Genomic DNA, 10,963 nt, shown 5'->3' with positions numbered 1-10,963 from the left:
CCCCCCACACAACCATAACACAAAAGTGAGACCTGCCTATGTTTGTAGGTTGCAGATCCAAGAGAGTTATCTACTTGGGTGCATACACATTTCAGCTGTATCACATTTGAAGCTCTGCACATGTCATATAGACAAAGTTGTGCAGCCAAAGGTGGTTCTACCATATATTGACTTAGAAGTTAAATAGTTATGCAGCCAACAAATGTTAGCTTGGTTTTGTTTACTTAACTTTTGTGCCAGAATAAATATATTTTTCACTTTAACAGTGTTGAGTATCTTGTGTACAGCAGGTGATAATAATGCTTATTAAATCCATTTCAGTTTCAGTTTATCACACAACAAAATGTGGAAAAGTCAATGGGGGAGTGAATACTCCTACAAGGCAGTGCAGTTGCAGCAGTTTTTCGAATTTCCCATCCTTTATCAAACTAAAAACAAAAAAAGTACAGCTCCTTTTCATGCCAGCACCAAATCCTTTGAGAGTAACTAAGCAATTATAAAGCACACATTTCCTCTTTTTAGCACCTTTTCTTTCATGGAACTGTTCTCTCTGTACTTTTCCTCACTATCTTCTCTTTCTCCTTCTACTTCTGTTATTTATTTCTATCTCACTTTTTCCAAATTGGGATTCAAAGCAGATTACAATGATTACAAGACATTGTTAAAAATCCACAAAATACAAAAATTAAAACACAGTTAAACAATCAGGAAAAAAATTAAACCCAGGTTAAAACATATATCATTTCAATATATACGTATGCCAGCACAACAATTAGCAATATTGAGCACATTGTACAAGATGAGCCTTGTATAATCACTCATCAAATGCTTCTTGGCACAGAAAAGTGTTTGTTGTCTGTGGAAAGACAAACAAGAAGTACATTTCTTCTAACTGATTGATATACATTTTTTTTCAGCATATACATTTTATTAGCCATTTATTTCATTAATTGTTTTACTCTCACATTACAATCTTGTGGTGGCTTATTATTAAATGTTTGAATTTCTCCTCTTTTTTTGTTGGGGAAAATAAATATAGAGATAAGTGAACTGTGTATGTAGGATGCTTTCTGTAGTCTCAGTTAAACATCATGATTGGGTCACCACATCAGACCTGTGAAAAAGCACAGCCTTCCCCTAACATATTTGGGTGAAGGCTGACAATCTGGTGGCATTAGTTTAAAAATAAAAAAGGGAGTGAATGCTACAACCATAGCACTGGCTGTGGAAGCTAAGAGGAAGCACAAGGGATTTTGTTCTTGAAACAAACACACTGGATCTAGATTACAAAAAAAAAATAAAAATAAAAAAAATCATCCTATTTTCATTTGCATTTAATTGGGAAGGTTTACGTCAGTTGTACATGGATCCTAGACACTAGCTTGATGCTTGTTAGCAATGTCATTCATTTATCTGTCCTTCCCTGAGTTCATTCCACTTTTTTCAAATATCACCAATGCAATACAAATAGAACCAACCGAACTTTGGAAGCGTCTCTGCTTTGTCTTACTGATCTTGACATTGGTGTTGACATAATCTTGACACTAGCATTCTTTTGACAGACATTTTCAGCATAGTGACAATAGCCTGATAATACCTTAATTATTGTGGCTCCATCCTATGGGTCCTGGAATTTGTAGTTTGGTAGGGTAGGCGGGATTCTTTCCTGAAGAGCTCTGAAGATGTATATTTATAGAGGAGCATCATTAGCTCACCAAATTACAAATCCCAGGATTTTGTAGAATGAAATCATGACAATTAAAATGGTGCAAAGATGACATAACTCTGCAGGGCAGATTATAGCTGGAATGAAAAGTAAGAGCATGGTAGAAAGGATGAACAATCATTAGCTAGCAACAGGGACTGTAGTTTACTCTTTGTCTGCTGAAGAGCTAAGGTTCAATCCTTGATATCTTTAGGAAGGGCAAAGTTACTTACAATAGTTCTTTTAAAAAGACATTTAAAGGTGTTATGATAGTAATTTCCCAAGTTTTATGCCATCCCTCATCCTCCACAAAAGAGGAATAGAAAGAATAATAAAAAAATACTAAGCAGTACAGCAAGCAAAATAACAAGTTACATTTTTAACATTGTAGTGAGCTACAACAATGTGTTAGTTTTCAGACACTGTATGTAATAAGTAATGGGAACAAATTACTTATCAAAAGTAACTTTGCAAACTTTGGTGTATGGTATTGTTTGGGTTACATCTGAAAAATCTTTCACCTCTGATCTACAGAAATAATATTTCTCTTTAAACAGTAACCTAAATAGATTGAGATCACTGCAATCCTTTAGAACGAAATTGATGTCTCTTATTTCAGAATATCAAGCTTCACCTCAATTCTGAACATAAAGATACTGGATAGCACTTTTTTATACCAAGCCTTGTTTTATAAATATTATAAGGCTTCTCTGCAGACAGTCGAAAGGGAAATGTCAGATATTGGGTGCCACCTAATGGATTGTTAAAGTAAAAACAAGGAGAAGCATTTTGTTGATAGAGATGGCCCAGATTTCAAAGGGAGTTTACTTTTGTTTCTACTGGTGATCATATTCAGGGGTAGGTGTGTTTCCATATTTTTGTTTGAAGTTGTGTGCCTTCAAGTCATTTCCAATCCTAAGGTATAGCTGTTATGGGGTTTCCTTGGCAAGATTTGTTCCGAGGAGGTTACTCATTGTCTTCCTCTGAGGCTGTGAGAGTAAATAAATAAATAAAAGGTTTATTTATATACCGCCCTTCGAAACATCAGGGCGGTGTACAACAGTGAAAATAAAACAATACATATCTCAATACAATACATATTAATACATACCTCAATACATAGCAATAGCATTTAACAATACATATCTCAATACAGCCAGCAACAAACAGCTCAATCAATAAAAATACAACATCAATTCACAACACGCTAGCCGGGGCACAACTCAGTGCCTGCCCCCCACAGCACAAGATGGCTGCTTAACTGCGCAACTGCGCAGTTGTGAAGATGGTCCAGTCCGAAGGCGTCCTCCCTGTGGCGATGCGCAATTGCGCTGGTGTCCTCTCCGCCCAGGGAGGCGCCCGGCAGCAACAGCGGCAGCAGCAACAGCAGCACACACAGTTCCTCCGAGGCAGGCACGGGGGTGGGACGGAGAAGGAAGCCAGGCAGGCCGGCTATATGCGTGCCGCTCCCACCAGCACGCCCCTTTCCCCGCCTTCCCCCAGGTGTTACACATCCCTCGGTGGTTCTGGCTCGCTGCTGAGGTGCCGAAGATGGTCCAGTCCGAAGGCGTCCTCCCTGTGGCAGTGCGCAACTGTGCTGGTGTCCTCTCCGCCCAGGGAGGCACCCGGCAGCAACAGCGGCAGCAGCAACAGCAGCACACACAGTTCCTCCGAGGCAGGCACGGGGGTGGGATGGGGAAGGAAGCCAGGCAGGCCGGCTATATGCGTGCCGCTCCCACCAGCACACCCCTTGCCTAAGGTCACCCAGTGAATTGCATGGCTGAGTGGGGAATCGAACCCTGCCATATAGAAGAATACCATAACATCCAAAATTCACAAAACAGTGATATCTTTAATTGGCCAACCAAAATACACAAAACACATGATGCAAGCATTTGAAGCTCTACTGGTGTCTTCATCATGCATCATACGTGAGAAAAAATATATAAAATCACAATGTTAGTCACAGGCTTGCATTTTCTCAAGGTGTTGTTTTTTAGTGGGGTATCTATGTAAGTGGGTCCCTCATCCTTCTGGACATGTAGCACTGGAAACAAAGCAATCCTAATCCAAGAGATAAAATATGAATTCAATTAGCAATAAAAAAGGCACTGATGAAGAAACCAGTAGAGCTTAGAAAGCTTGCATTATGTATTCATTTGATTTTGGTTGGCTGATTAAAGGTAACACAATTTTGTAGATTTTGGATAAGAGCCAACATAGCTACCCTTAATATGTTTCCCCTGAATATGTGAAATGCTGCATTATAGTCACTATGAGAGATCTTAAAGAGGGAGCCAGTGGACTGGTACTTTGCTATGTTTCTACCTCCAACAAAGGTAAAATTTCTTCTTAAAAAAGGACTATATTTGGCATGTTTAATCAGAACAGCACCTAACATTTTCCTAATAGAAAAGCATGAAAGCTTCTTTTGAGCGATTCAGTGTTCTCTGCCTAACAAAAGTGGCTGTGACCTCACAAAGAATGGAGACATATGGGACTTATCATCATATGATAAGTATCCCCAAGACTGTTTTTTCCAGGTGTTGTCACTGTTTAAACGCCAAGCATAATAATCTCCAGGGCTTTATTTCTCACATCTCTTCACATGGAAACTGATTATGGGACCACTGTGGGATGCATCCCCTAAAGGTAATTGATGCAACACTGACTCTCACCTCTACACTTGTGTTTTTAACTAGGGCTTGATGAGAATATTATTCAGCTCCTATAGTTCATTTTTTGCTAAGCTCTTTCCAAAATTCACATATATCTTCATAGATGGAGTGTAAAGAATATGAGATTGAAAAATTCAGGCCCTGTACAGACTGGCATAAAGAGCCAACATGAGGGCAGAGTGTGTGTATGGCAACTGCATGCCGACCACCCCGACTCCACTCCCACACCACCCCCATGCCACCCTCTGACCAGAGGGTCAGCATCACACCACGTCTTTGGCACAGTGTTTACACATACTGTGGCGGAGAAGCGGCAAAAAACCATGGTCCCTAGGGCGCCTTTTCCGTGCTGCAAAAAGGAGGTTTCTTTTTTACAATGGGGAAAGGCTGGATAGGGGCGTGGCATATAGTTGCCATGGACCCAATCTGGCCAGGAAAGGGGTGCCTGCAGGCTGCTCCTAAGATGGATGGGAAACATATTCACACATCTAGATAGGGAATTTTGAATCTTTCATTCTTAAAGTCTGAGTTTGAATCCTTGTATTTTCTAATATGTTTAGGATACTCAATTAAAGTTGCTATTTTATTTTGCAAACAGGCTCCTCATTTTTGAAAGCTCCAAGTTAGGCAGTTACAGCATGACTCTCTGCATACTAAAAATAGCTTATCAAATTTGGGCAATGCAGATGAGTGAGCGTTTCACTCAGTCCCATTTGACAGGACGTTTCCAGATTTCACAAATTTCTTCATAAATATAGAACAAGGCACAATTTGAGATTAAAAGGAGAATACAAATCTGATCTGTGTATCCCTACTTATACCATATGAATGCAGCATTCAAACATCTCTATAAAGAACAACTACAAAAATCCACACCGTGGCCAATTTAAATTCTCCAGTTAAAACTTTGACAAAAGGGAAACAAAGGAAGATTGGTGAAGCAAGGAAAGAAAAAGGAAATCAAGAGTAACATCTTGACAAAATGTAGGCCTGTAGCTCTACCTTCATCATCTTTTTTTTCTTTCTATTATATGATTTTAACACAGTTGCCTGCTGAAGAGGCCAATGGGGCTTTGAAAGCTTGCATTGTGTATTTTGCGCATTTTGGTTGGTCTAATAGAGGTATTGCTGCTTTGTGGATTTTGGATGTTATTGTACATTTCTGTGTGTGGACTGTTTTAATTGGTGGTATGGGCTTAAAGTGAACAAGTGCAATATCTAATCCCTCACCTTCCCCTAAAATAGATCCCAAATACTTTATCAAGGATTGTGTACTGCTCACACTGGTATCTATTTATATTAGGCTAATGTCCCACTACTGGTATGACCTTTTGTTCTTGCATATGGCTCATGCATACACTAGAGGTAGACTGACAGGGAGGGAATGGGAGAGAATGAAGAAAGAAAAAATAGTGATAAAACAAAATAAGAGAAGGATACAGCTTGCTCTCAGCTTTCTAGTCTACAAATGCCTGGCTTTACCAAGATGGGTTCCTCAAAGCCAGGGAACTCTGAATCATGTGGTTTGGAAAAACTGCCTGCCCCCTTTTTCTAAACCACTCTTACCATAGCATCTTGACACTGGGGCATTCATGGAAAGGGTGGTTTTCAGAAAGCTTCATCCTCAACCAACATCACCACCACCTCCACCACTGCTTGCATGAGGAAGCAGAATGTCAAGCCTCTCCATTCCACAAGTGGTTTGTCCTGTCCTTAGAGTCCAGTTAGGGATAGCTACTGAGCTATGGCTTTTTATTAATAGCACAAGGAACCCTCAATCTGGAAACAATCTCAAAATCTCTGGGATTATAATCCAAGATAACTGCATTTCCAGGTTCTAGATCAGATGGGTGGGCTGTATTTCAAGGAAGGAGAGGGGAGAGTAATAATAACTGGATCTAGAGACAAAAGACTAGGAAATGTTGTAGAAAGCAAGAAAGGTCAGGAAAGAAGGAGATATGATGGGAATGGTGTCAAACTGTTTCTTTGGAATCCTATTTTTCATGCCATGCAACATTTTAAAATGTTGGTAACTTCATCCTCAGGAGACATAATACACTGTGTTGTTTCCTAGTTTAAAGAACTTTAAATACCCTTCAAGAAATTCAATATTTTTCAGGTCATTCTGTAGAGCTGTAAGGAATCCACCAGGTGGCATCAGCTCAATAGTGATGACAGAAGGGAGTCACTACTAAATAAGCTCCACTGCTTTTATTACTATCAATGTATTTGGGTATGCCCATAAACAAATGAATGGTTATAAATGGTTGCAAAGCCTTAATTGGTGATAATTATACTATTAATCAATTATTGATTAGTGATCCAATAAAACCCGGGATTACTCATTTGCTTTTCAACTTCATATGATACTGCATTCCAGATAATGTCTTGTTACTCCTTATATGAATTGGATTGGACAACAATTAAAGTTAATTCATTGTAACTAATTATAATCAATTAATTATTCCCTTTGGTTTTATGTTGCCATCACTGTTTGTTCTTAAAAAGAAGAGAAACATTGGGAAATGTGTATATGTAAATGTAAACAAACACACACATTTATTGTTGTTGTTTCACTGTCATGAAGCTGACCTTGACTTATGGTTACCCTATGAAAGAGTCCTCAGGATCACCTTGTCATTAATAGTCCTGCTCATGTCTTGCAGACTCAGGGCCATCTGCAAGGCTTTCTTGATTTAATCTATTCATCTGTAGTGCAATGCGCCCGAGTCCTATGCAGACGCTCTATACGTGGCTTTAGCCATATGCAGTAAGCCACACGGGAGCGTGCGGGGCACAAGGGGTGGCGCATCCCATTGGAATGAATAGGGCATGTGTCGCTGCACCACCTCATGCATGAGCCCCATTCATTCCAATGGGGCTTGAGCATGCGTGGAATTCGGCTTACACAGGGGGGTCCGGAACTGATCCCCCACGTAAGCCGATGGCGTGCTGTATGTTCTTTGTCCTTTCTTAGGCCCAGTACAGATGGGCAGGGAGTGGTGTGTCAGTGATGATTCTAAGGTTCCTTAGTGCACACCAACTGCACGCTCTGGAACCCCATTCCGTACAGACTTTGTCATCATGGTGGCCTCCTGTCCACATGGTGGTCACCATGATGACATCGCCGCAGTGTAGCATCCAGACATCACTTCCAGGAAGTGGTGCCACTTTCCCCATTATGGCGCCGCAGAAAAGAAGCCGCTTAGAGCTTTTGGCAGTGCGTTAGTGCTGTACGGTGTGGCTGCTGCAGCACCGACGAGGAAGAAAGACAGGCAGCACAGAGCCTCACTCTCTTCCACTTTGCCAAGCATTATCATCTTTTCTGTTGAGTCATGTCTTCTTATAATATGTCCAAAGTATAATTGTCACAGTTTGGTCATTTTGCCATCTAGTGAAAGTTCAGGTTTGATTTGCTCTTTACAATTTCAGCACAGTCTTGGAACTAACTTTTGATGTTGAGGGCACTGGATGTTCCTGTGAGACAAGAGACTATGGCCCTGGTAGTGCTGCTGCTGTAGAGTTTCACATCAGACCGATTTTTGTTGAGGAGCCTGACTAACGGGTTGTTCCCACTTAAGATTTGAAACGATTTAAAATACAACGTTTTTAATAAAATCGATTCAAAATAACACTGTTCTTATCCCGCTATCCAATTCGCTTTGTTCATCGTTCCCATCTGTTTGTTTAAATCGAAGTTTTTACCTGCAAGCGTTCCTACTTGGCATGAAATCGGTGTTTAAATAAAGAGATTCTTCTCCTCCATACCTTATTTGGAGCTGTCAATCAATAGTACGTCAGAATGACGTAACGTTAATCCGGAATATTTGGAAGCGATTTATCTTTTGGCATCGTTTCCATTTCATTGACAGCCAGGGAGAATCCCTTCAGAGAGCACAGAGATCAATGAAGAAGGAGGCTGCTGGCAAAAAGCGAAGCTCTTTCCAGAGGAACTATGGGATAGGTTTTGGAGGGCAGCATCCTTTCTCCCAAGACAGCCAGGGAGAATCCCTTCAGAGAGCCCAGAGATCAATGAAGAAGGAGGCTTCTGGCAAAAAGCGAAGCTCTTTCCAGAGGAACTATGGGATAGGTTTTGGAGGGCAGCATCCTTTCTCCCAAGACAGCCAGGGAGAATCCCTTCAGAGAGCACAGAGATCAATGAAGAAGGAGGCTTCTGGCAAAAAGCGAAGCTCTTTCCAGAGGAACTATGGGATAGGTTTTGGAGGGCAGCATCCTTTCTCCCAAGACAGCCAAGGAGAATCCCTTCAGAGAGCACAGAGATCAATGAAGAAGGAGGCTTCTGGCAAAGCGAATTTAAGAAACCCAAGCTCTTTCCAGAGGAACTATGGGATAGGTTTTGCATGACAGCATCCCCTCTTCATGTCTCCCAAAAGACAGCCAGGGAGAATCCCTTCAGAGAGCCCAGAGATCAATGAAGGAGGCTGCTGGAAAAGCAGGGAGGGAGCACTCTTCCCAAAGATTCTCTTTCCAGGGTTGGGGGAAAAGGCAGATTCCATTTGAGAAATGGAGGGAGAAAGGCTCTATCCCCCCCCCCCCCCCATTGATCAGAGCCCTTCCTTGCCTGGGCGAGATCAGATGCCTCCTCGCGAGGAGCCTTCCCTTCCCTGTCTGGGCGAGATCAGTGCCCAAGCGGGCAGGGAATGTCTCCTCGCGAGGAGCCATCCCTTCCCTGCCTCTCCTCCGTTAGAAATGGGCTCTCCCCACACAGAGGGGAGGTTGCAATCCACCGGGGGAAGCCTTGAGCAGCCGGGACTTCAGGTGTTTAAAGCGCTGAAGAGATTAAGCACCTGTAAACCATTAAAATAAAAAATAAAAATAATCCTTATCTCTTATTGAAAGACCACAGCAGACAAAGGGGTGAGGGAAGCAAAAATGGCGACAGCCAGACGGATGGGGACAGAAAGGGCAACTCCCCCAAGGACAGCCCCATCGCACTCCGCTCCTCCCATTCATCTAACGCTTTCAAAGGCTGTCGTTCCTATTTAAATGCTCCGGTTCCTAAATCGAATCAATGGAAAAACGTAGGTCAGACCCTAGTGTTTTTTTAACACGTGTTAAATGAGGAAAACTCGAATCAAAATTTTATTCCGCTCTACAATTCGATTTGTAGTGGAGACGATTGCGGGTTGCTCTAGAACCGTTCTAGGTTTAAATCGGATCCTAATAGGAACGCCACTCCTTGGATTCGATTCAGAACGCGGGGTTTCACCTAGTGAGAACAACCCCTAAATGTTCCAAATAACTAATGGGCAGCAGCAGTATTTTTGTGGGTGTGGAGGTTTGTCACTGGCAGAAAATCTCTCAAAGACAATGGAAGTGGCACTTTAGCTCACTCCTGTTAGTACTGCACAGAAGGAGATAACAGTAAATCACTTCTGAATATCTTTTACCATGAAACCCCTATGACGAAACAATCTGAAATGAAACACATATTTGTACTCTAAACCAAAGCTAGAGGAAGAGCAAGATTTTATCATCCTGAGAAGCTGCAGGATCAGTTCACTTGACATTCTTCAGGATGTGTTTTTAACATAGAGGGTTGTGAGGAAGTTTGGGAAATACAAGCCGTTAGTATTATCCATAGATCTATATCAGGGCAAAGGAACATCAGGTTGAATCCAGCCCTTAAGATCCTTGAAAACCATGCCCTCTTTCCTGTGGCATCTCTGTTTTGATGGCCTCCAAACTTATGTCAATTTGTCTTGCTTCCTAAATGCTTGAAATTCATCTGCAAAGGCAGAGTCAGTGCTAGGAAGAGGTTTAAGCTCACAAGTGTGCTGATAGTTTTGGTCCTACCTTTTTTTCCCCCTTTTTGCTTCATTCATCCCTGGAATGCAGCACTCAATAACCTCTGTGAAATTAAATTTACCTCTCAGGTTCAAAGAGGTTCTCTACCCTAGTTCTAAACTGTAAGAACATACTTTTAGGGGAGAAGTGAGAGAAGCCAGGGTCCCAAGTTTAACTATCTCCAAACAATTAGAGGATCACCATCCACTTTTTCTTGAAGCAGATAATTCAGTAGGCTTTGCAAATGGGTACGGACCATCTCCAAGAACATACCCTTCTTCCTCATCAGATCCTTCTTTGTTCCAGCATTTTAATTACTGAAATCCACCATAAGAGGATTCACACTGAAGTAAAGCTTGCCTTCTATATATTCTTTTGGCAGAGTCTCGCCCAGCAGAGCTGTTCAGGGTGGTCAGGGAATTAACACAAGTACCAACCACCCTGAACCCTTTATTAGAACCAACTACAGCCTGCTGTGACACTTTTAATGACTTTTTTGCTGATAAAATCTCTCAGATAAGGGCCGATCTCGATGCCAGTCTTTTGACAGAACCTATAGCAGAGGCTTCCAATGACTCTGAAAACAAGGTTATTCTGGATCGCTTTGAGTTTGTTAATACCGAGGACGTGGACAAACTCCTTGGTCAGGTGAAAAGGACAACTTGTCCTCTCGATCCCTGCCCTTCTTGGTTGACCGTCCAGGGAGGAGATGTCATAAAAATTGCTTTACATCTTATAGTTAACACATCTCTTCGGGAAGGTATATTTCCAT

The sequence above is a fragment of the Sceloporus occidentalis genome, unplaced genomic scaffold (genome assembly GCF_023333645.1).
Source record: "Sceloporus occidentalis isolate IW3139 unplaced genomic scaffold, rSceOcc1.0.p SCAF_2, whole genome shotgun sequence".
Taxonomy (NCBI): domain Eukaryota; kingdom Metazoa; phylum Chordata; class Lepidosauria; order Squamata; family Phrynosomatidae; genus Sceloporus; species Sceloporus occidentalis.
This window is presented reverse-complemented; position numbering follows the sequence as displayed.